Genomic DNA, 22,910 nt, shown 5'->3' with positions numbered 1-22,910 from the left:
AATCAATAACTAACCGAACATAATCAGATTCCAAAATACAGAAGGTAAATGAAACAAAACCAGAAACTACAAAATCATCAACATTAAAAGCCACCAACAGAAGATTGCAAGAAAATGAATGATGAACAGAAAACAAAGCCTATGATAAAAGGAACATGATAAGAATATAATTACAGAAGTTCAACCCGAGGAAGATGACAAGAGTCCAAACTATGACTGGAGCCCCAACATGGCAGGATCATGACACACTGTGGCAATATCAGAGTTTGTTGCAAGGAGAAGGGCATTCACCACTTTAGTAAGTGCTATCTCTGTGGAGTGGTGTGTTCTAAACACTAATTACAGTGGCTCAAACAAGTAATTTTCAGCAAGATAATCCACAAACTACTGTGAAACAAATTTTCAAGAATTTTAGAGCAGGAGAATAGATTTGATATTTGTAATTTTTTAATGAACCTGAGACTAACCTAGGATTCTTAGGCCCCCTTTACACAGGACAGTGGCAGTTATGCATCCTTTGTGCATCTTAAAATGCACCCGATTCTCAGAGGTGATGTGAACACCTTTCTGTCTAAGTGCTTCGGTGGCCCTTGTCCATCATTGTTGTCTCCTGTAGAATTTGTGTGCTACAGATGATGTCACATTTCCACAGAGATCTGCCACTTTCTTATATGCTGGATTTTGAGCAATTAGAGAGAGAGAGAGAGAGAGAGAGAGAGAGTGTTGACAAAACATGCTCAGTGAAGCAGCAGGACCTTCGTGGCCGGGACGACAGTGGAGATCGAACCCATGCGGCTCGCACAAAAGACTGTTCCTCTACCAGGTCAGCCAAAGGGGAACTCCCCATTAGCCAAGCTAGCGGGAACGTCTTTTCAATTGGGACCCGGGACTTTCATCCCGCTACACATCTCCCCACCATTTTTGACTTCGTCCCGAAGTCACAGGTGTATGTTAGCATACTCTGTGATCCACATCCTGTTCGTGACGCCAGATTGAAGCAGCAGGACCTTCGTGGCCGGGACGACGGTGGGCATCGAACCCACGCGGCTCGCACAAAAGACTGTTCTTCTACCAGGTCAGCCAAAGGGGAACTCCCCGTTAGCCAAGCTAGCGGGAACGTCTTTTCAATTGGGACCCGGGACTTTCATCCCGCTACATCAGTATTAAATGGCTAATTTTTCACACTCATCAGTTTGGATCTATCTTGTGTGTATTTCTCTGTCATTCATATGCCACACCAGCTAAATCTGCAGAGAAATGACATCATTGGATAATTAGCACTACTGACTGGATTTTTTATGGCTAGAAAACATCTGACAGCCATGAAAAATAAAAAACAGTTTAAAAAATGGCAGGGACTGGAAAAAAGTCATGACTGTTGTCCTGTTATCACTTTGTCCTCCTCTGACTGGACTGGAGCTCCACACTAAGCTTTGTGAGTCAAATTTTGAATTATACAATTCATGGAAAAAAAAGGACAACGCTGTGGGGAGTCCACAATGAACATAATGTACCTACTTATACACTCAACAAAAATATAAACACAACACTTTTGGTTTTGCTCCCATTTTGTATGAGATGAACTCAAAGATCTAAAACTTTTTCCACATACACAATATCACCATTTCCCTCAAATATTGTTCACAAACCAGTCTAAATCTGTGACAGTGAGCACTTCTCCTTTGCTGAGATAATCCATCCCACCTCACAGGTGTGCCATATCAAGATGCTGATTAGACACCATGATTAGTGCACAGGTTTGCCTTAGACTGCCCACAATAAAAGGCCACTCTGAAAGGTGCAGTTTTATCACACAGCACAATGCCACAGATGTTGCAAGATTTGAGAGAGCGTGCAATTGGCATGCTGACAGCAGGAATGTCAACCAGAGCTGTTGCTCGTGTATTGAATGATCATTTCTCTACCATAAGCCGTCTCCAAAGGCATTTCAGAGAATTTGGCAGTACATCCAACCAGCCTCACAACCGCAGACCACGTGTAACCAAACCAGCCCAGGACCTCCACATCCAGCATGTTCACCTCCAAGATCGTCTGAGACCAGCCACTCGGACAGCTGCTGAAACAATCGGTTTGCATAACCAAAGAATTTCTGCACAAACTGTCAGAAACCGTCTCAGGGAAGCTCATCTGCATGCTCGTCGTCCTCATCGGGGTCTCGCCCTGACTCCAGTTCATCGTTGTAACCGACTTGAGTGGGCAAATGCTCACATTTGCTGGCGTTTGGCACGTTGGAGAGGTGTTCTCTTCACGGATGATGCGAAGGAGATGTGTTGCACTGCATGAGGCAAATGGTGGTCGCACCAGATACTGACTGGTATCCCCCCCCAGTAAAACAAAACTGCACCTTTCAGAGTGGCCTTTTATTGTGGGCAGTCTAAGGCACACCTGTGCACTAATCATGGTGTCTAATCAACATCTTGGTATGGCACACCTGTGAGGCGGGATGGATTATCTCAGCAAAGGAGAAGTGCTCACTATCACAGATTTCGACTGGTTTGTGAACAATATTTGAGGGAAATGGTGATATTGTGTATGTGGAAAAAGTTTTAGATCTTTGAGTTCATCTCATACAAAATGGGAGCAAAACCAAAAGTGTTGTGTTTATATTTTTGTTGAGTATATGTTAAAACATTCCATGCAAGGTGTTTTCATGTAGGTGCTGTCAAGCCCATGGTAGTGGGGAAAAAACAGACATGCACAGAAAATCCAAACTGAATCTGCAAGTACAGAAACATGAAAAAAGGGTTCATTTAATACTTCGCTTCATTTGTCTTCCATGGTGATAGGGTTTTAGTTAGTTTGTGCTACAGGCAGGGGCGGATCCTGAAAAATTAATTTCTCAGGAGGGCCATTTTTTTTCTGATAACAAGTGTGTGTACTTTTAACACCACTGCGATGGACCACGTGTCAGACTTTCTCACACGTTCACAGCCTCCGTAACACAGTTTCCCGTCCAGAACAGACTCTAAATGTCAATCAAGTCACAATGGGGATGCGACCACCTTCCTCCGATGCTCTGGTGAAGGACGACGTAGCACTAAAGTGGGTCTCGCTTCTCCTCTCCGGACTGGTACAGCAACACCATGGACCCCGCTCTCTCTCCCTCTTTGCTCGCAAATCAGGCCCTATCATCCTCACGCACTTCCGTCCTCTCCCTCTTTGGCTGGCGTGGCGTAACTGCAGACCCCGCTCTCTCTCCCTCTCGACAGGCGAAGCGGGTCCCTCACATCCTCACTCACCCAGTGTGGGCAGGCAGTGGTGCTCTTCCTGACTCAACGTATAGGCTCCTTCCTTCAGCTTGCTGCAGACGAGCCGGACACATGTGATTTGCAAAACAGTGACACTAGCGCTAACATTAGCGTGACGCTTAGCACCACACAGCAGCAGCTTCACAGTAGTCTCTCAGCACTAACAAGCCCAAAGTGTCCATAAATGGCGGCTGGCGGCAGGAAAATCCTCCCTTAATCGGTGATGAGCCCCGCAACTCTTGCGTCTAGAACTTTCTTTCTCTGTACACTCCATCTCACCACACCTGCTACTCGCACCTTTCTGTGAAAGACTATGCCTGAACCAAAAAAAAAAAAGCACCCATCAGCTCCGGTTTTTCGTCCTACCAAAATAAAAGCTCCAATAAAAGGGAAACGCTTTTTTCAGTTTGAGTCTTTTTCTGGATCTCCGCAACATGAGGACAAGGCACTCAAAGGTCTTCATCACCACAGAAGTCTGTAGTCATTAAGTCCTGTATTTCTTTTGTTTTTTGGAGAGGGGGATGATGGTGGAGGCCTTGAAGCATGCTGGCACCTGGCATGGCTCTAGTGAGATGTTGAAGATGTCTGTGTATACCAGAGACAGTTGATCTGCACAGTTCTTCAGTATGGATGGGGAGAAAGAGTCAAATCCAGCTGCTTTGGCGTAGGTTCTGTTTCTTGAAGAGTTTGTTGACATCCCGCTCATGAATGGAGAGAGGGGTGTTAGGGGAGGAGGTGGGCGACCTTGCTGTGAGCAGTTGTGTGGGGGAGGGCAGACCCCAGTTAGACAAGTCCCAATTGGACAAGTAGGTGCTGTTGGTTTGTAGCTGGTGATTGTGAGGAGGTGGTATTAGGACTGTCCCATTGTCTTTCAACTCTGCAGTAAAACTCCTTCAGCTGGTTGGCCAGACGGGAGTCATTGGCAGAGTGGGGAAGGTTTGGCTTGTAGTTGGCGATCTGGCCGGGTCCCTTCTGGACATAAGTAGAGTCACTGGCTGAGAACTGGTGTTGAAGTTTCTCAGTGTTTCTCAGCATTATATACAGTGTTTATTACATGGAAAATCATACAAAACCATACAAAAGCATTGTGACTTTTGCTTTAGTACAGTGAGTGTGAATATCCGGTTTATACATTGATGGTTTAGGCGAGTTTTACTGTACATATATACAAATATACATCCTCAAATTTTTACAATACCTTACTTACATATATACACATATTGTATTGTACTGTGTAATTAGATGTAAGTGTTAATAGCATACCAGTGACATTTAAGCCCCCTCCTCCCTGCATCTATTAAAAATAATCTGGTAATATTTGTTTTTAAACTGGATGATGTTTGGACATCATTTTAGCTCCCCTTTCAGACCATTCTGAAGGTTAACTCCACTGCTTGATATGGTAAATTCATTTGTGCATCTTCCAAGCTTGTGGCAACTTGTCTGTGAAAATCAGGTGCAGCTTCATGGCGACCACTGTGATCATGGTGGTTTGTTAGACGATTGTGAGAGGATATCAAGAGGACCTTGTAAGGTCCTGGCGACACAACTTCATGGCCGCACACGGACCGCTGGACAGACCCCATCCCTGTGTAAAGGGGTTGAAATGACCGCTGAAGATTTCAAACTTGTAGGAAGAGTAGTCAGACTGCTTTGTACCTAGTAATGCCTGCTTAATATTCCAGATAGCATCGGACCATGCAAGATGTAAATTGCATAAGTGTGGTCAATGTTGGATGTGTACGTACATCTGCTCCAGCAGTCTGGTATCCTCTGGTTCTGGTCAGCTGGCCCTCGTACTTCAGCACAATCTCTCTAGCATGTCTGCAATCACAGTGAGGGATAAAAAATTATTCTCATTCCCTAATTCATCTTTCTGTGTGATATTTTTCCATGTCAAACACAGATGTAAATTCAAGTGGTCAGTCAAGGGCTTGGGTTTGGCATCTCTGCCAAACCCAAGCCTGGGATCTTCTAGACGTGAATTAATAAAAATTACTGATGAACAATAATCACAGTACCTTTTTTATTTAAACGGTAAATTGACTGCATTTATATAGCGCTTTTCCATCTGCATCAGATGCTCAAAGCATTTTACAAATAATGCCTCACATTCATCCCGATGTCAGGGTGCTGCAATACAAGGTACTCACTATACACCGGGAGCAACTAGGGGAATAAGGACCTTGCCCAAGGGCCCTTAGTGATTTTCCGGTCAAGCTGGGATCTGAACTGAGGATCCTCTGGTCTCAAGCTCACCCCCTTTAACCTTTATTTAACCAGTTTAGTCCCATTGAGATCAAGATCTCTTTTCCAAGGAAGACCTGGCCAAGAGGGCAGTGGCATGATTATAATAGAAATAATAAACAGCAGAAAAAAATTAACATTAAAACTTGCTCACACCATCACCATCACCATTTTATCACCATCACACTTTTATGTGTGATGGTGATAAAAATTCATTTTCTGCTCTTAAAACAACCAATAAAGCAGCAGATACCTGGAGCTGTCTCTGACCTCGGCTGTTGCCTTTTAGATGTAATGCACTTGGTGCAAGATCAGCCACCAGAATCCTTGTCCTGGAGGCATCTAACACCCTGCCAGCACAATCAGCGTGACCCAGCTGCTCAAAGAAGCTGGCCCACAGGAAAGTACAAGAAAAACAACAAATAGGATGGACACAAACAAATAAATGATCCACACCAAGATCAACTTACTTTAAGACTTTGAGCTTGCGTCTCATCGGCCAGGGCCTGGTTCGAATATTGGCAATGATCTCTTTCTGGTACTGAATGTTCTGAAACATCTCCTCAGGATCGTTGCTGTCCACTCGCTCATCCTCTTTATCTTCATCGTCAGAGAAACTGAAGGACAAGACACACATGTCAAGTCAACACACTTGTTTACTTCTTAGCAATGGAGCAAGGACTGAACCAGTGTCACAGAGAGGAGAGACCGGGAGCTCACCACAGGACTCATTCAATTAATTTATATATGTATATGTAAAAGAAAATCACACAATCTCAAACAAACTGCCACGTAGCGTGAGAGTGTCATTCCATATTTCTTTAATCATGATTTGAGCAATAAATAAAACCGTCATGGGGCTGGTTTGCAGACCTGCTTGGGTTCAGCTGCACTGGACGGTTTTTCCAGATTTAAGGTCCCATCATAGGTGATCTGGTATATGTCAAGATTTCAATGTGGAAGTAAACTAACTGTTAAACGTGGAAGAACTGCTTTACCATGGTAAAGCAGTAGGCTGTGCACAGCCTACTAAATGAACACTGTCCTTCAACATTTTCTGCTTGAAAGAATTCACGTGTCGCTTGAGAATTTTCCCCATTACTCCAATTAAAGGTCATGAGGGGCTGGCCTTTATTCCAGCAGTCATAGGACATGAGGCTGGGTACACCCTGGACATGACGCCAGTCTATCACAGGGACACATATAGACACACAAACACATGCACACCCGCACACACAACTACAGTTAATTTAAATTTCTACTTCACTGAACCTGCATGTCTTTAAATGTGGGAGGAAGCCGGAGGACTGAGAGAGAACCCACGTAACACGGGGAGAACATGCATGTTTCACACAGAAAGGCCCCGGGTGGGAAGTAATCCCTCAACTTTCTTGCTGTGAGGCAACAGTGCTAACCACTAAGCCACCATGCTACACTGCCAACTTACATGCTGATGCTGTGCATTTACTTAATATTATCAATGGGCGAGAGGTCTGGACTGCAGGCAGGTCAGTCTAGTACCCGCACTCTTTTACTACGAAGCCACACTGTTGTAACACGTACAGAATGTGGCTTGGCATTCTGTTGCTGAAATAAGCAGGAATGTCCCTGAAAAAGACGTTGCTTGGATGGCAGCATGTGTTGCTCCAAAACCTGGATGTACCTTTCAGCATTGATGGTGCCCTCACAGATGTGTAAGTGTTATGACCCTGAGGTCATATGTAGTTTTGTTTGTGGCATATGAGTGTATTTACCCTCCCCACCTAGGTGAGGTGCTGCTTATTCTTTGTGTGAGTCTCTCTTGTTGTAGGTGAGCTTGTACAGATGGCATCGGCTGACTGGTCCAGCAATGAAGGCTCCTGGCTTTATAAGGAAGGCTGAAACCAACCTCCAGTGCTCCACCCTCTTCCTGCTCCCAATTGATATGTGTCTGAGGACACTTGTTTTTGTTTTGTTAATCTTTTTTTGTATTCATTTTGTAATTGTGTGTCTTGAAAAGCAGTCCAATGTTTCTTGTTAGTAGGGGTGAGAAGCCATGTTGTTTTGATAGTTTTCTCCTGTTTTTGCTTAGGAGCTTAGGTAAGACCACTGTTTGGTTGTTTTATTTGAGCACTAGGTAAGAACAGGGTTTTGAGTAGATTGTTTTGTTTGTTATTTTGGCCTCTTTCTCACCCTGAAGTTTTATTTAACAATAATAAACTTGTTTTTTTTTTGTTTGTTTGTTTTTTTTGGACTACGGACCTGGAAGTCTGGTCATCCTTGGGAGTGGGGAGTGGGGGAGTCATTTTTATGTTATGCCTTGGTTCACCCTTAGGCCCGGTCATAACAGGAAGTTACCCATGGCATGGGCACTAACACACTGCCATACCATCACAGATGCTGGGTTTTGAACTGTGTGCTGGTAGCAATCTGGATGGTCTTTTTCCTCTTTTGTCCACAGGACACAACATCATCTGCTGATCTTCAGATAAGCTTGGAGACATGCCCCATGGGCCAACACTGAGCTTCACAGCAAAACAGGCCTGTAACAAAGTTCTCAAAGGCGAGCCCTTGCCTTTTATCAGTGAATTTTCAGTCACTATGAATTACATGACATTATAATGGCTTCATGTCAGAATCTGAGTTTCTCCAGGCCAGGAGAACCCAAATTTTATGACTTCACCCAAAGCAGAATCTCTCCACACTGCCTGAGAACCTTCTCCCATGATAACACATTGCCATAACACTTTGTCTTGATAACAGCTATTATCTTTAGGTCTAAGTGAAGAAAGGCATTCTTTTAAAATAAAATAACTGCATCAGTATTATTTTATTCATATATAAAGACTTCTAATGTTTGTATTGTTTAATCAAACGAAATGCTTTGCATATAATCATTCCATTTTATTGACATGTGCTCCTGGTAACTGATGTGTGTTTAAGTGTGATCTTTCTGCATTATCAATATGTTGATGGTGAAATATTCTGTTTTGACCAAATGGAGTGTTTAAGTTGTTGTGGGACTGTCCTGGTTGACACGTCTCTGCAACATTGCATGGCGGTTGGGGACAGTGCCCCTGGATTGGCAGACTGGGGTGGTGGTCCATCTGTTTAAGAAGGGGGACTGGAGGGTGTGTTCCAACTACAGGGGGATCACACTCAGCCTCCCCGGTAAGGTCTATTCCAGAGTACTGGAGAGGAGAATTCGACCGATAGTCGAACCTGGGATTCAGGAGGAGCAGTGTGGTTTTCGTACTGGTCGCAGCACACTGGACCAGCTCTACACCCTCCATCGGGTGCTTGAGGGTTCATGGGAGTTCACCCAACCAGTCCACATGTGCTTTGTGGATCTGGAGAAGGCATTTGACCGTGTCCCTCAAGGCGCCCTGTGGGGGGTGCTCCGGGAGTACGGGGTCTGGGGTCCTTTGCTAAGGGCTATCCGGTCCTTGTACGACCGCAGCAGGCACTTGGTTCACATTGCCGGTAGTAAGTCAAACCTGTTTCCAGTGCATGTTGGCCTCCGCCAGGGCTGCCCTTTGTCACCGGTTCTGTTCATTACTTTTATGGACAGAATTTCTATGCGCAGCCAAGGTGTAGAGGGGGTCAGGTTTGGGAACCACAGAATCTCATCTCTGCTGTTTGCGGACAATGTAATCCTGTTGGCTTTGTTAAATCAGGACGTTCACCATACACTATGGCAGTTTGCAGCCGAGTGTGAAGCGTCTGGAATGAAAATCAGCACCTCCAAATCCGAGGCCATGGTTTTCGACCGGAAAAAGGTGCCTTGCCCTCTTCAGGTCGATGGGGTGTCCTTGCCTCAAGTGGAGGAGTTTAAGTATCTCGGGATCTTGTTCACAAGTGAGGGACGGATGGAGTGTGAGATCGACAGATGGATCGGTGCAGCGTCTGCAGTGATGCGGTTGCTGTGACCGTCGTGGTGAAGCTCAACAGGGGGGCAAAGCTCTCGATTTAATGATCGATCTACGTTCCGACCCTCGCCTATGGTCAAGAGATTTGGCTCATGACCAAAAGAACAAGATCGCGAGTACAGTTGGCCGAGATGAGTTTCCTCCGCAGGGTGGCTGGGCGCTCACTTAGAGATAGGGTGAGGAGCTCGGTCACTCGGGAGGGGCTCGGAGTCGAGCCGCTGCTCCTCCACATTGAAAGGAGCCAGCTGAGGTGGCTCGGGCATCGAGGGGAGGTGATGGTCTAGTGGTTAAGGTGTTGTGCTTGAGTCCAGAAGATCATGTGTTCAAATCCCCGCCTGACTGGAAAATCACTAAGGGCCGTTGGGCAAGGCCTTTAATCACACTATTACTCCCGGTGTGTAGTTGTGTAGTGAGCGCCTTGTATGGCAGCACCCTGACATCGGGTTGAATGTGAGGCATAATTGTAAAGTGCTTTGAGCATCTGATGCAGATTGAAAAGCGCTATATAAATGCAGTCCATTTACCATTTTCTGGATGCCCCCTGAACTCCTCGCTGGAGAGGTGTTCTGGGCATGTCCCATAGGGAGGAGGCCTCGGGGAAGACCCAGGACATGCTGGAGGGACTACGTCTCTCTTCTGGCTTGGGAACACCTCGGGGTTCCCCCGGAGGAGCTGGGGGAGGTGTGTGTGGATTGGGAGGTGTAGGCGGCTTTGCTTGAGCTGCTGCCCCCGCAACCCGACCCTTGGGTAAGCGGAAGAAGATGGATGGATGGAATGTTTAACTGACGATGTTTAATGTTTAACTGATGTGTATCCATTCGAGTGTCTTAGAACAATATTATACCAAAATAGTTAATGTGTTTAAATAGTTGAATCATTTGGGTCTGCCCGGTGAACACATGAAGTATTCTGGGAGATTATACACCCTAAATGGGTGAAGTTTGGTGACATCAGTCCCCCTTAAAAAGTTAGCACAGAGTGCTGCTCTGCCCTTCTCTTCCTGTTCTGCCCTTCGCTCTCTCTCGTCTGCCTCTTTGCCTCTTGCAACTCTCTTCCTTTCAAAAATGCTTAATTATCTTTCAACAAGGCCCCATGCTAAGCTAACCTAGCTGAAGCTACCACGTGGCATTCATTCTTTGTTTTATTCTTGTCTCAATTTTTGAGAATTTTAACCTGACGCTTTAAGGTGTGTCAAGTGTTTCAAAGTTTTATGAGAACTTCCGAGCTGAACATTTCAAAATAATAGCGAATTTACAGAAAAGCGACTTTTCCTTTTTTTGTAATTTTCCAACGCTCTTAAAGTTTTACTTTTTTCTAAATTCACGAAGACTTTAATCTGGCTCCAACAAACTTTTTAAAAGCTACCAGAAACCATTTTCAACAAACGCCTTCCACCTCGGGTTCAACAGCTGATGACGGAGCTGATTTCAAACCTGACTGCAAGCAGCTATCCTGTCGGTAAAGCCAGCCGAAACAAGCCTTTGGGATCACCTGGGGCGACCACTGAGTTAACCCCTGACCCAAGTGAGCACGCTGCAGAACCTACATCAACGATGGACGGACGGATCGTCCGAACCACCTTTTCAACGGATCAGCTAAGTGACCCAGTTAAAGGTTCCAGAAAAAGGGTTTGGTTGTCAATGGATACAAGGTGGCTTCTTTATAAACATATTCATATGTTTGTTTAATAATTTTCTTAAAAATAATTGGCTTCCAATTTCATCACTAAATTCTAATCAGATTTATTCACTTAAAGTCTTTAAGCTTCATCTCTCTTTCTTTCACATTTCATGAGTTAGTAAGAATTGTGTCCATAAATGAACTTATTTAATCACTGTCCACAAAAATGGCAGTAAACTGTTCATTTCTTATATAATTGTAAATAAATTGTAAATATTTCTGCTGTGGTTCATTTTGTGTTCAGAAGGAAACCTTTGGTCAACCGTATCATAGAATTCAGACTTTCAGACCCGATAGGTGGTGCCCCAGAGTAAATTAAAAATTAAATAATAATTATTAAACCCTAAAATTGTTAATTATTTTGGTGACCCATTAAATGAGTCCTACACCAATCTAATTCAATTTGGGAGTTTAAATATTTACTCACTACATTTTATTGTGGTGCTCCGGTGTGAGCCGATTGAGAATTGACCAATTTTGTTACATCTTTATGGTCCCCCGTTGTGAGGCAATGTAATAATTGTTACATTTTGTTGCCCACGTTTGAGGCTTTGTAAATTCATTACAGAATACAGAGATAATCTGACAAGAAGGAGAATCACTACAGAATACAGAGAAAATCTAACAAGTAGGAATATCACTAGAGAGCACAGAGATAATCTAACAGGATCGGAGAATCACAAGAAAACACAGAGATAATCTAACGAGTAGGAGAATAACTGGAGAACACAGACATAATCTAACGAGTAGGAGAATCACTAGAGAATACAGAGATAATGTAATGGGTTGGAGAATCACTAGAGAACACAGAGATAATCTAATAAGTAGGGGAATCACTAGAGAACACAGAGATAATCTAATGAGTAGGAAAATCATGAGAGAACACAGAGATAATCTAACGGGTAGGAGAATCACTAGAGAACACAGAGATAATCTAACGGGCAGGAGAATAGAGAACATAGAGATAATCTAACAAGTCAGAGAATCACTAGAGAATACAGAGATAATGTAAAGGGTAGTAGAATCACTAGAGAACACAGAAACAATCTAATGAGTAGGAGAATCACTAGAGAGCACCGAGATAATATAACATGTAGGAGAATAACTACAGAATACACAGAAGATCGAACAAGTAGGAGAATCACTAGAGAGCACAGAGATAATCTAATGAGCAGGAGAATCACTAGAGAATACAGAGATAATCTAATGAGTAGGAGAATCACTAGAGAGCACAGAGATAATCTAATGAGTAGGAGAATAACTGGAGAACACAGAGACAATCTAATGTGTAGGAGAATCACTAGAGAGCACCGAGAAAATCTAATGAGTAGGAGAATCACTTCAGAGCACAGAGATAATCAAATGAGTCGGAGAGTCACTGAAAAAGAGATTATCTAACAAGTAGGATAATCACTACAGTATACAGAGATAATATAACGGGTAGGAGAATAACTAAGATAAGACTTTATTGATCTCACAGTGGAGAAATTCACGTTACGTCAGCTCTTAATAAACACACAAGATGAGTACGAGTAGAAGGAAATGTGCATCAAACAGCATGTGCAAAGATAAGCAATAATAATAATACTTGTAACAATACAATAAAATAAGAAAATGAAGTAGAAATAAAAAATATATATACATACATATAAGTATTTTCAGCTTGGGATGCCGACGAGGGCGGTCACAGTGTTGTGAAAGTGTAGGTACACGGACCCACAACAGGGGGCGCAATGAACGGACAATGGAGAAAGGTAAAGAACAAGTTTTACTGTTGTGAGATGAGCACAACTAATACAACAATTAACAATTTGGAGGTGTAAGCCGAAATCTGCTGGTGTCGTGTGGGCAGGCCCGAAGGTAGGAGACGTCCGTCCTAGTCGAACCGGAACCACCCAGATCTCCTCTGCCACCGAAACCCAGAAGTACTGGAACCGCCAAGTCCCGAATTCCCAGGTGGCCACTGCCTTCGCTCGTCGGATCCGGTACTGCTGGCGGAAAAGAGCACAAACACACAGGTAGGGATGCGACCGCACCCAGTAGATGGAGAGGGGCGAAGCCGCCTCCACCTCTTGTTACACTGAAGCAGGAAAGGGGAGTACTTATCCAAACACTTGGTCTCCAATAGTCCGCTGTCCTGAAAGGTTTATCAAGTATTGTCAAAAACACAGAATATGCTGCAGAGGTGATTACCTTAAACTCAAGGCGATATCTCGGCACTGAGGTGGAGACGCTGTCCTGCTGATATACCTCCGTGCTGAGTGCAGTCAGCTGTGTCCAGTAATGGGTGACAGCTGTCACCCTGGCTGCTCTCGTCGGCGGCAGCGCCCTCTGGTGCCTGGAGCCCGCACTCCAGGCAGGGCGCCCTCTGGTGGTGGTGGGCCAGCAGTACCTCCTCTTCAGCGGCCCACACAACACACAGCTCCTCCACTCTCCCTTATCTCTGCTCTCTGCTTTAACCTTCAAGTCCCAACTTCACCAGACTGTGAATTCCTCAAATTATATTGGATACTGGATCTATTGGACTACTATTGGATTAACCATGGAATTGATCAGCTGGTCTCTGAACACTATTGACACCATCCTTTCGACAAGAAGGTCAGGACCAGGGGATCCTACCTGCCCAAATGGAACGTATCCTGCGGGCTATGTTCTCGACTCCTGGGGGTCATGGCTTGTTTGCATGCTTGGCGCCATTCTCTGTTTTAGGACATCGAGGATTTATTCAGATTTGGTCTTATGGTAGCAGGGCTGGTACTTTCTAGCTTATGTGCTGCCCTGATCTACCGGAAAATTGGCAAGACGGCGGCATTAAGAACCAAGCCCCTCGCTTGTCCATCATGATTAACGAGGTGGGCAAGGCAGTGTATTCTCAAACTGTGATGACTCTTGAACTCAGATGCAAATTGGATGACATCTTGGAGCAGATGCGTGCGTTGCAGATGAAGATGAAGATTTCGGAGGCCAGGGAATATTCTTAATTCATAATTGCGAATATTCTTAATTCATAATTAGGATTTGGGTGTTCAAGTGAAGCTGTAAAAAGTGTTTTTCACTGCTCAAACCACAACACAGCAGGCTTATCAGCCTGAAGGACAAAATTGCCCTACTGTTTTCCTCCAGAGGAATGTCTTCAGGTCTTGGTGAACATTTGGCTGTTTACTTATCTCAATTCACAAAGAAAATAAACTGTTTCACAGGACAGAAGCATGCTCCGCTCCCTATCCCCACCACTCACACCCCACTCCAGCTTCTGCTCACATCACCCCTTCCCTTCTGCGGGGGCAGCACGGTTTTAGCTGCAGCTGGTCACCCCCCTCCAAGCTGACGGTGGCGCAACTCAGGGTTGCTGCGTGACCTTCACCCACTTGCCTCAATTCGGATAACGTACTTCTTCAAATTTAGTGTACATAAACAATGTCAAATGTGTATGTGCTGTCTTTAATTCTGATGTGCGCCATTATTACGGTAAACAAGTAATAATTGTGGACTTATTCCTGTCTGAGGTAACTGGAGGGTAAACATAATTTCTCCACTGTGAGATCAATAAAGTATATCTCATCTCATCTATATGCATATAAACATGATTGGAATTAAAAAATAGTGTAACGGGTAGGACAATCACGAGAGAGCAATGAGATAATCTAATGAGTAAGAGAATCAATTGAGAGTATGGAGATAATCTAATGAGTAGGAAAATATTTAGAGAACACAGAGATAATCTAATGAGTAGGAGAATCACTTGATATGTAATTTTGATATGTCATTACCATATGTCTAAGGAGATAATCTACCAATTTTTGTTATTCCAGGTTGAAAGAGACGGCTGTATGTGGATGTTAAGCGGACCTTACTAAATCACGCTCGTCACAGCTGACTTTTTTGCAAAATGAAGTCGGGATGGGAGGACACTTTGGAAGAGCGATACGCTATAAAATTTTGTGTTAAACTCGGAAAGAATGCTACGCAGACTTATGAACTGCTTCAGACTGCTTATGGATTAAAAATTGCATGGGCAGAGCATCGGTGTTTCGTTGGTACAAAAAGTTTAAGGGCGGCAGAGAGTCTGTGAGAGATGATGAGAGGTGTGGGAGGGGGAGGGAAGTCAAAACACCGGAGCTGGTGGGGAAATTTCGTACTTTTATGGATGAGGACCGTCGAGTGTCAATAGAGACAATAAGTGTAGAGTTTGAATTCAGCGTGGGAACTGTGCACATGATTATTCATGATGAACTGAACATGCGAAAGATTTGTGAGAAGTTCAGGACAATGCACCAGTCCACAACTCCATCTGTGTTTCCAACTGTTTGACCGAGATGGGCATCAAGACAGTTCCTCACCCTCCCAACAGTCGAGACCTTGCTCCCTGTGACTTTTGCTTGTTCCCCAAGCTCAAGGAAAACCTTAGAGGCAGTTGTTTTGAAACCATTGAGGAGATGAAAGAGGCTGTGACAAGGGTCGTGGACATGTTGACACCAGAGGACTTCCAGGGGGCCTTCCAGAAGTTATTACCTCCGCCAAGGAGGTTATGTTTTCGGTTGAGTTTGTTGGTTTGTTTCTCTGTCTGTTTGTCAGCAGGATAACTCAAATCGTTTTCAACGGATTTTGATGAAATTTTGTGGAGTGGCTGGAAATGACAAGAGGAACAAGTGATTCAATTTTAGTGGTGATCCAGATCATGATCTGGATCCAGGAATTTTTTAAATGATTCTTCACCATTGCGGGATAGGGGGAATTTTGACATTCTAGTTTCTAACTCCACATAAACAAGGCAGAAAGGCTTGAAAAAAATTAGGGTGTAACATAGTCAAATGTTCTATCAAACAACAAAGTTTGGTGATGATCGGATCCGGATTCCGGATCCCGGATCCGGTGATCCAGAATATGCAAAAATATAGGGAAAATAGAAAACGTGTCAGTGTGAGGTGACAAATGAAGCACAACTAACACCAAATTGTAGCTGAATGTGTACTGATTCAGTAAGGTGTCATCAGATTTGATGTAGCTTCAAATGTTATGGAGCTAGATCCAGAAGAATACCGCCATTACCGAAAAATCATTTTTATACAATAAATTTTGAACTAATAAAGACATAAAAGTGACTCCAAGTTCTAGTGGTATGTTTTCATGGTCAAGGATGTCAAATATAAAGGAAAGAAAAGTGTATGTATCATAGTTTTGGTTGTAACACTAAATTGTTGAATAGATCACTGTGCCAAGGAGGGAGTCTCTTTAGGGTCAGTGACCCCATGGCCTTGTGTAGCACATGCAACACTTTAAAAATAGTTCTATTTCAGAATTTACTATTATTTATTTAGAGAAGTGTTTCATAAATGTTAAAAAATTCATATATTTGCAGTTTAGTTGAATAATAAATTGAATTTTGTCTCATTTGTTTTTGTCTATAAGTACATGCAATATCAATATCAGTGCTCAGATGACAGTAGCTTCTGGGAAAGGTGCAAGTTGAAATAAACTGTGATGCCAAGCGCTAAGGATACATGCTATCCAGTCACAGCAGATGAAACTTTTTTTTACTAGCAAACATCATTTTTAGACATTTTAGGTTCAATGATTCCACGGCGTGTAGATGTTATGGTGTCAGTGACCCCATGGCCTTGGCGGAGGTGTGCACAGTCCGAGTGCTTCTAGTTGGAACGATACAACAAGTGCATTGCATCTGGAGGGGAGTACTTTGAAGGGGACTAGAGTTTCGTGCTTGTCCGAGGGAAAAAAGTGTCCCTACTTATTGAAGGCACCTCTGTAACTAGTAGTAGAATCACTAGAGAACACAGAAATAATCTAAAGAGTAGGAAAATCACTAGAAAATACAGAGATAATGTAACGGGTAGGAGAATCACTGGAGAACACAGAAATAATCTAATGGGTAGGAATATCACTAGAGAGCACAGAGATAATAGAATGAGAAGGAGAATCACTAGAGAGCACAGAGATAATCTGATGAGTAGGAGAATCACCAGAGAATACAGAGATAATCGAATGAGTAGGAGAATCACTAGAGAGCACAGAGATAATCTAATGAGTAGGAGAATCACTAGAGAATACAGAGATAATCTAACAGGTAGTAGAATCAATAGAGAACACAGAGATAATCTAAAGAGTAGGAGACTCACTCGAGAGCACAGAGATAATGTAACAAGTAGGAAAATCACTGGAGAACACAAAGATAATCTAACAGGTAGGATACTCAATAGAGAACACTGATAATCTAAAGAGTAGGAGAATTACTAGAGACCATAGAGACCATTTTAAGGAGTAGGAGAATCACTAGAGAACACAGAGATAATCTAATGAGTAACATAATCAGTAGAGAACACAGAGATAATCTAAAGAGCAGGAGAATCACTAGAGAGCCCAGAGATAATCTAATGAGTAGGAGAATCACTAGAGAACCCAGAGATAATCTAAAGAGCAGGAGAATCACTAGAGACCATAGAGACCATTTTAAGGAGTAGGAGAATCACTAGAGAACACAGAGATAATCTAATGAGTAAGATAATCAGTAGAGAACACAGAGATAATCTAAAGAGCAGGAGAATCACTAGAGAGCCCAGAGATAATCTAATGAGTAGGAGAATCATTAGAGAACTCAGAGATAATGTAACGAGTAGGAGAATCACTAGAGAGCACAGAGATAATCTAACAAAAAGGAGAATGACGACAGAATACAGACATAATGTAACAGGTAGGAGAATACAGAGAAAATCTAACAAATAAGAATATCACTAGAGAGCACAAAGATAATCTAACAGGGTAGGAGAATAACTATCAATCAATCAATCAATTTTATTTATATAGCGCCAAATCACAACAAACAGTTGTCCCAAGGCGCTTTATATTGTAAGGCAAGGCCATACAATAATTACGGAAAAACCCCAATGGTCAAAACGACCCCCTGTGAGCAAGCACTTGGCGACAGTGGGAAGGAAAAACTCCCTTTTAACAGGAAGAAACCTCCAGCAGAACCAGGCTCAGGGAGGGGCAGTCTTCTGCTGGGATTAAATGCAGAGTGGTGCATACAGAGCAAAAAGAGAAAGAAAGAAACACTCAGTGCATCATGGGAACCCCCCAGCAGTCTAAGTCTATAGCAGCATAACTAAGGGATGGTTCAGGGTCACCTGATCCAGCCCTAACTATAAGCTTTAGCAAAAAGGAAAGTTTTAAGCCTAATCTTAAAAGTAGAGAGGGTAACGAATCGGAGAGTGATGACAGAATACAGACATAATGTAACAGGTAGGAGAATACAGAATACAGAGAAAATCTAACAAATAAGAAAATCACTAGAGAGCACAAAGATAATCTAACAGGGTAGGAGAATCACTAGAGAACACAGAGATAACGTAATGAGTAGGAGAATAACTAGAGAACACAGACATAATCTAACGAGTAGGAGAATCACTCAAGAATACAGAGATAATCTAATGAGTAGGAGAATCACTAGAGAGCATGGAGATAATCTAATGAGTAGGAGAATCACTTGAGAACACAGAGATTGTTGTGTGGGCCGCTGAAGAGGAGGTACTGCTGGCCCACCACCACCAGATGGCGCCCTGCTTGGAGTGCGGGCTTCAAGCACGAGAGGGCGCCGGAGCCACTGGGAGTGACAGCTGTCACTCATCCTCAGCACCAGCTGTCACTCATTCATCTCATCACCATCACCATAAAGACCGGACTGCAACTCCACCTCCTCGCCGAGAAATCAGCTACCATTCAGGTAATATTCTCTGCTGTATTTAACACTGACTAATAGTCTGAACTTCTTTGCAGCCGTTTTCCTGTGGTGTTGCCTTATTCTGTGGGATTGGCGTTTGGTGTGATCAGCGACGGCTTCGCTTCACACTCCAACCAGATAAGTGGTTAGACAGGAGCTGCACGAGTGTGTGATTGGAGGTGGAGGTTTTCCCTCCTAACTGTATACAGACTGTGGGATTACTGAGTGTGCAAACTCACACTCATCAGGACTGTCTCTGTTCTCTGCCAGCAGTACCGGGTCTGACTGCTGAAGACAGCGGCCACCTGGGGCGCAGGGCTTGGCAGCTCCGGTGTTCTTCAGCTCTGTTGGTGGTGGAAGCTGTGTGGGATCCGGCTCTTCTCTCGCCAGGCGTCTTCTATCGTCGAGCCTGCCCACACGTCACTTTGTGTATAATTGACAGTCCACCATATTGTTATTGTCTGTACGTCGTTGTGCGATTCACAACATTAAATTGTTACTTTTGGCTTATCCATTGTCCGTTCATTAACGCCCCCTGTTGTGGGTCCGTGTCACGACACTTTCACAACAGAGATAATCAAATGAGTAGGAGAATCACTACTGTATACAGCGATAATCTAACGAGTAGGAGAATAACTGCAGTATACAGAGACAATCTAACAAGTAGGAGAATCACTAGTCTACAGAGATAATCTAATGGGTAGACAATAACTAGAGAACACAGAGATAATCTCACAAGTAGGAGAATCACTTGAGAGCACAGAGATAATCTGAGTAGGAGACTCACTCAAAAACAGAGAAATAATGTAACAAGTAGGAGAATCACTCCAGAATACAGAGATAATATAATGGGTTTGAGAATAACTACAGAATACAGAGAAAATCTAACAAATAGGAGAATCACCAGAGAATACAGAGATAATGTGACGGGTAGGAGAATCACAAGAGAACACAGAGATAATGTAACTAGTAGGAGAATCACTGGAGAACACAGAGATAATGTAATAGGTAGTAAAATTGCTAGGGAGTACAGAGAGAATCTAAAGAGTAGGAGAATCACTCAAGAGCACAACGATAATGTAATAAGTAGGAGAATCACTGAAGAACACAAAGAATCTAATGAGTAGGAGAATCACTAGAGAGCCCAGAGATAATCTAATGAGTAGGAGAATCACTAGAGAACACAAAGATAATCTAACAGGTAGTAGAATCAATAGAGAACACAGAGATAATCTAAAGAGTAGGAGAATCACTAGAGAACACAGTGATAATCTAAAGAGTAGGAGAATGACTAGAGAGCCCAAAGATAATCTAATGAGTAGGAGAATCACTAGAGAGCATGGAGATAATCTAATGAGTAGGAGAATCACTTGAGAACACAGAGATAATCTGAGTAGGAGAGTCACTGAAAAACAGAGATAATCTAATGAGTAGGAGAATCACTACTGTATACAACGATAATCTAACGAGTAGGAGAATAACTGCAGTATACAGAGACAATCTAACAAGTAGGAGAATCACTAGTCTACAGAGATAATCTAATGGGTAGACAATAACTAGAGAACACAGAGATAATCTCACAAGTAGGAGAATCACTTGAGAGCACAGAGATAATCTAATGAGTAGGAGACTCACTCAAAAACACAGAAATATGTAAGAAGTAGGAGAATCACTCCAGAATACAGAGATAATATAATGGGTTTGAGAATAACTACAGAATACAGAAAAAATGTAACAAGTAGGAGAATCACTAGAGAGCACAGAGATAATGTAATGGGTAGTATAATCACTAGAGTGTACAGAGAGAATCTAAAGAGTAGGAGAATCACTCGAGAGCACAACAATAATGGAAGAAGTAGGAGAATCACTGGAGAACACAAAGATAATCTAATGAGTAGGAGAATCACTAGAGAACACAGATAATCTCATGAGTAGGAGAATCACTAGAGATCTCAGAGATAATGTAATGAGTAGGGGAATCACTACAAAATACAGAGATAATGTAACAGGTAGGAGAATCACCAGAGAACACAGAGATAATGTAACTAATAAGAGAATCAATGGAGAACACAGAGATAATCTAACGGGTAGGAGAATCACTAGAGAGCACAGAGATAATGTAACAAGTAGCAGAATTACTGGAGAACACAAAGATAATCTAACAGGTAGTAGAATCAATAGAGAACACAGAGATAATCTAAAGAGTAGGAGAATCACTAGAGAACACAGAGATAATCTAAAGAGTAGGACAATCACTAGAGAGCATGGAGATAATGTAATGAGTAGGAGAATCACTAGAGAGCATGGAGATAATCTAATGAGTAGGAGAATCACTTGAGAACACAGAGATAATCTAATGAGTGGGAGAGTCACTGAAAAACAGAGATAATCTAACGAGTAGGAGAATCACTTCTGTATACAGCGATAATCTTACGAGTAGGAGAATAACTGCAGTATACAGACACAATCTAACAAGTAGGAGAATCACTACAGTCTACAGAGATAATCTAACGGGTAGACAATAAGTAGAGAACACAGAGATAATCTCACAAGTAGGAGAATCACTTGAGAGCACAGAGATAATCTAATGAGAAATAATCTAACAAGTAGGAGAATCACTTCAGAATACAGAGATAATATAATGGGTTTGAGAATAACTCCAGAATACAGAGAAAATCTAACAAGTAGGAGAATCACTAGAGAGCACAGAGAGAATCTAAAGAGTAGGAGAATCACTAGAGAGCACAGAGATAATATAACAAGTAGGAGAATCACTGGAGAACACAAAGATAATCTAACAGGTAGTAGAATCAATAGAGAACACAGAGATAATCTAAAGAGTAGGAGAATCACTAGAGAGCCCAGAGATAATCTAATGAGTAGGAGAATCACTAGAGAACTCAGAGATAATCTAATGAGTAGGAGAAACACTAGAGAGCATGGAGATAATCTAATGAGTAGGAGAATCACTAGAGAACACAGAGATAATCTAAAACGTAGCAGAATCACTAGAGAGCCCAGGGATAATCTAATGAGTAGGAGAATCACTAGAGAACTCAGAGATAATGTAATGAGTAGGAGAATCACTACAAAATACAGAGATACTGTAACGGGTAGGAGAATCACCAGAGAACACAGAGATAATCTAACGGGTAGGAGAATCACTAGAGAGCACAGAGACAATCTAAAGAGTATGAGAGTCACTGAAGAGCACAGAGATAATGTAACAAGTAGCAGAATCACTGGAGAACATAAAGATAATCTAACAGGTAGTAGAATCAATAGAGAACACAGAGATAATCTAAAGAGTAGGAGAATCACTCGAGCACAGAGAATCTAAAGAGTAGGAGAATCACTCGAGAGCACAACGATAATGTAACAAGTAAGAGAATCACTGGAGAACACAAAGATAATCTAATGAGTAGAAGAATCACTAGAGAACACAGAGATAATCTAAAACGTAGGAGAATCACTAGAGAGCCCAGGGATAAGCTAATGAGTAGGAGAATCACTACAAAATGCAGAGATACTGTAACGGGTAGTAGAATCACCACAGAACATACAGATAATCTAACGGGTAGGAGAATCACTAGAGAGCACAGAGACAATCGAAAGAGTAGGAGAATCACTCGAGAGCACAGAGATAATATAACAAGTAGGAGAATCACTGGAGAACTCAGAGATAATCTAATGAGTAGGAGAATCACTTGAGAACACAGAGATAATGTAATGAGTAGGAGAATCACTACAAAATACAGAGATACTGTAACGGGTAGGAGAATCACCAGAGAACATAGAGATAATCTAACGGGTAGGAGAATCACTAGAGAGCACAGAGATAATATAACAAGTAGGAGAATCACTGGAGAACACAAAGATAATCTAACAGGTAGTAGAATCAATAGAGAACACAGAGATAATCTAATGAGTAGGAGAATCACTAGAGAACTCAGAGATAACGTAATGAGTAGGAGAATCACTAGAGAGCATGGAGATAATCTAATGAGTAGGAGAATCACTTGCGAACACAGAGATAATCTAACGAATAGGAGAATCACTACAGAACACAGAGAT

General features: G+C 42.6%; 1 long non-coding RNA gene across 1 annotated transcript in view; it reads right to left on the bottom strand.

Annotated features, from left to right (window-relative positions):
• Nucleotides 1-5,017: 5,017 nt before the first annotated feature.
• LOC117522633 overlaps nucleotides 5,018-22,910 on the bottom strand; it is a 31,519-nt gene continuing 13,626 nt past the window's right edge. The window contains exons 2-3 of the long non-coding RNA XR_004564267.1: nucleotides 5,987-6,133; nucleotides 5,018-5,093 (exon numbers count right to left, since the gene is read on the bottom strand). This is a non-coding gene — a long non-coding RNA (uncharacterized LOC117522633). The remainder of the gene's footprint in view (nucleotides 5,094-5,986; nucleotides 6,134-22,910) is intronic.

The sequence above is a fragment of the Thalassophryne amazonica genome, chromosome 2 (assembly GCF_902500255.1).
Source record: "Thalassophryne amazonica chromosome 2, fThaAma1.1, whole genome shotgun sequence".
Lineage (NCBI taxonomy): Eukaryota > Metazoa > Chordata > Actinopteri > Batrachoidiformes > Batrachoididae > Thalassophryne > Thalassophryne amazonica.
The sequence above is the reverse complement of the archived record's forward strand: the minus strand, read 5'-3'. Positions and strand labels throughout refer to the sequence as shown.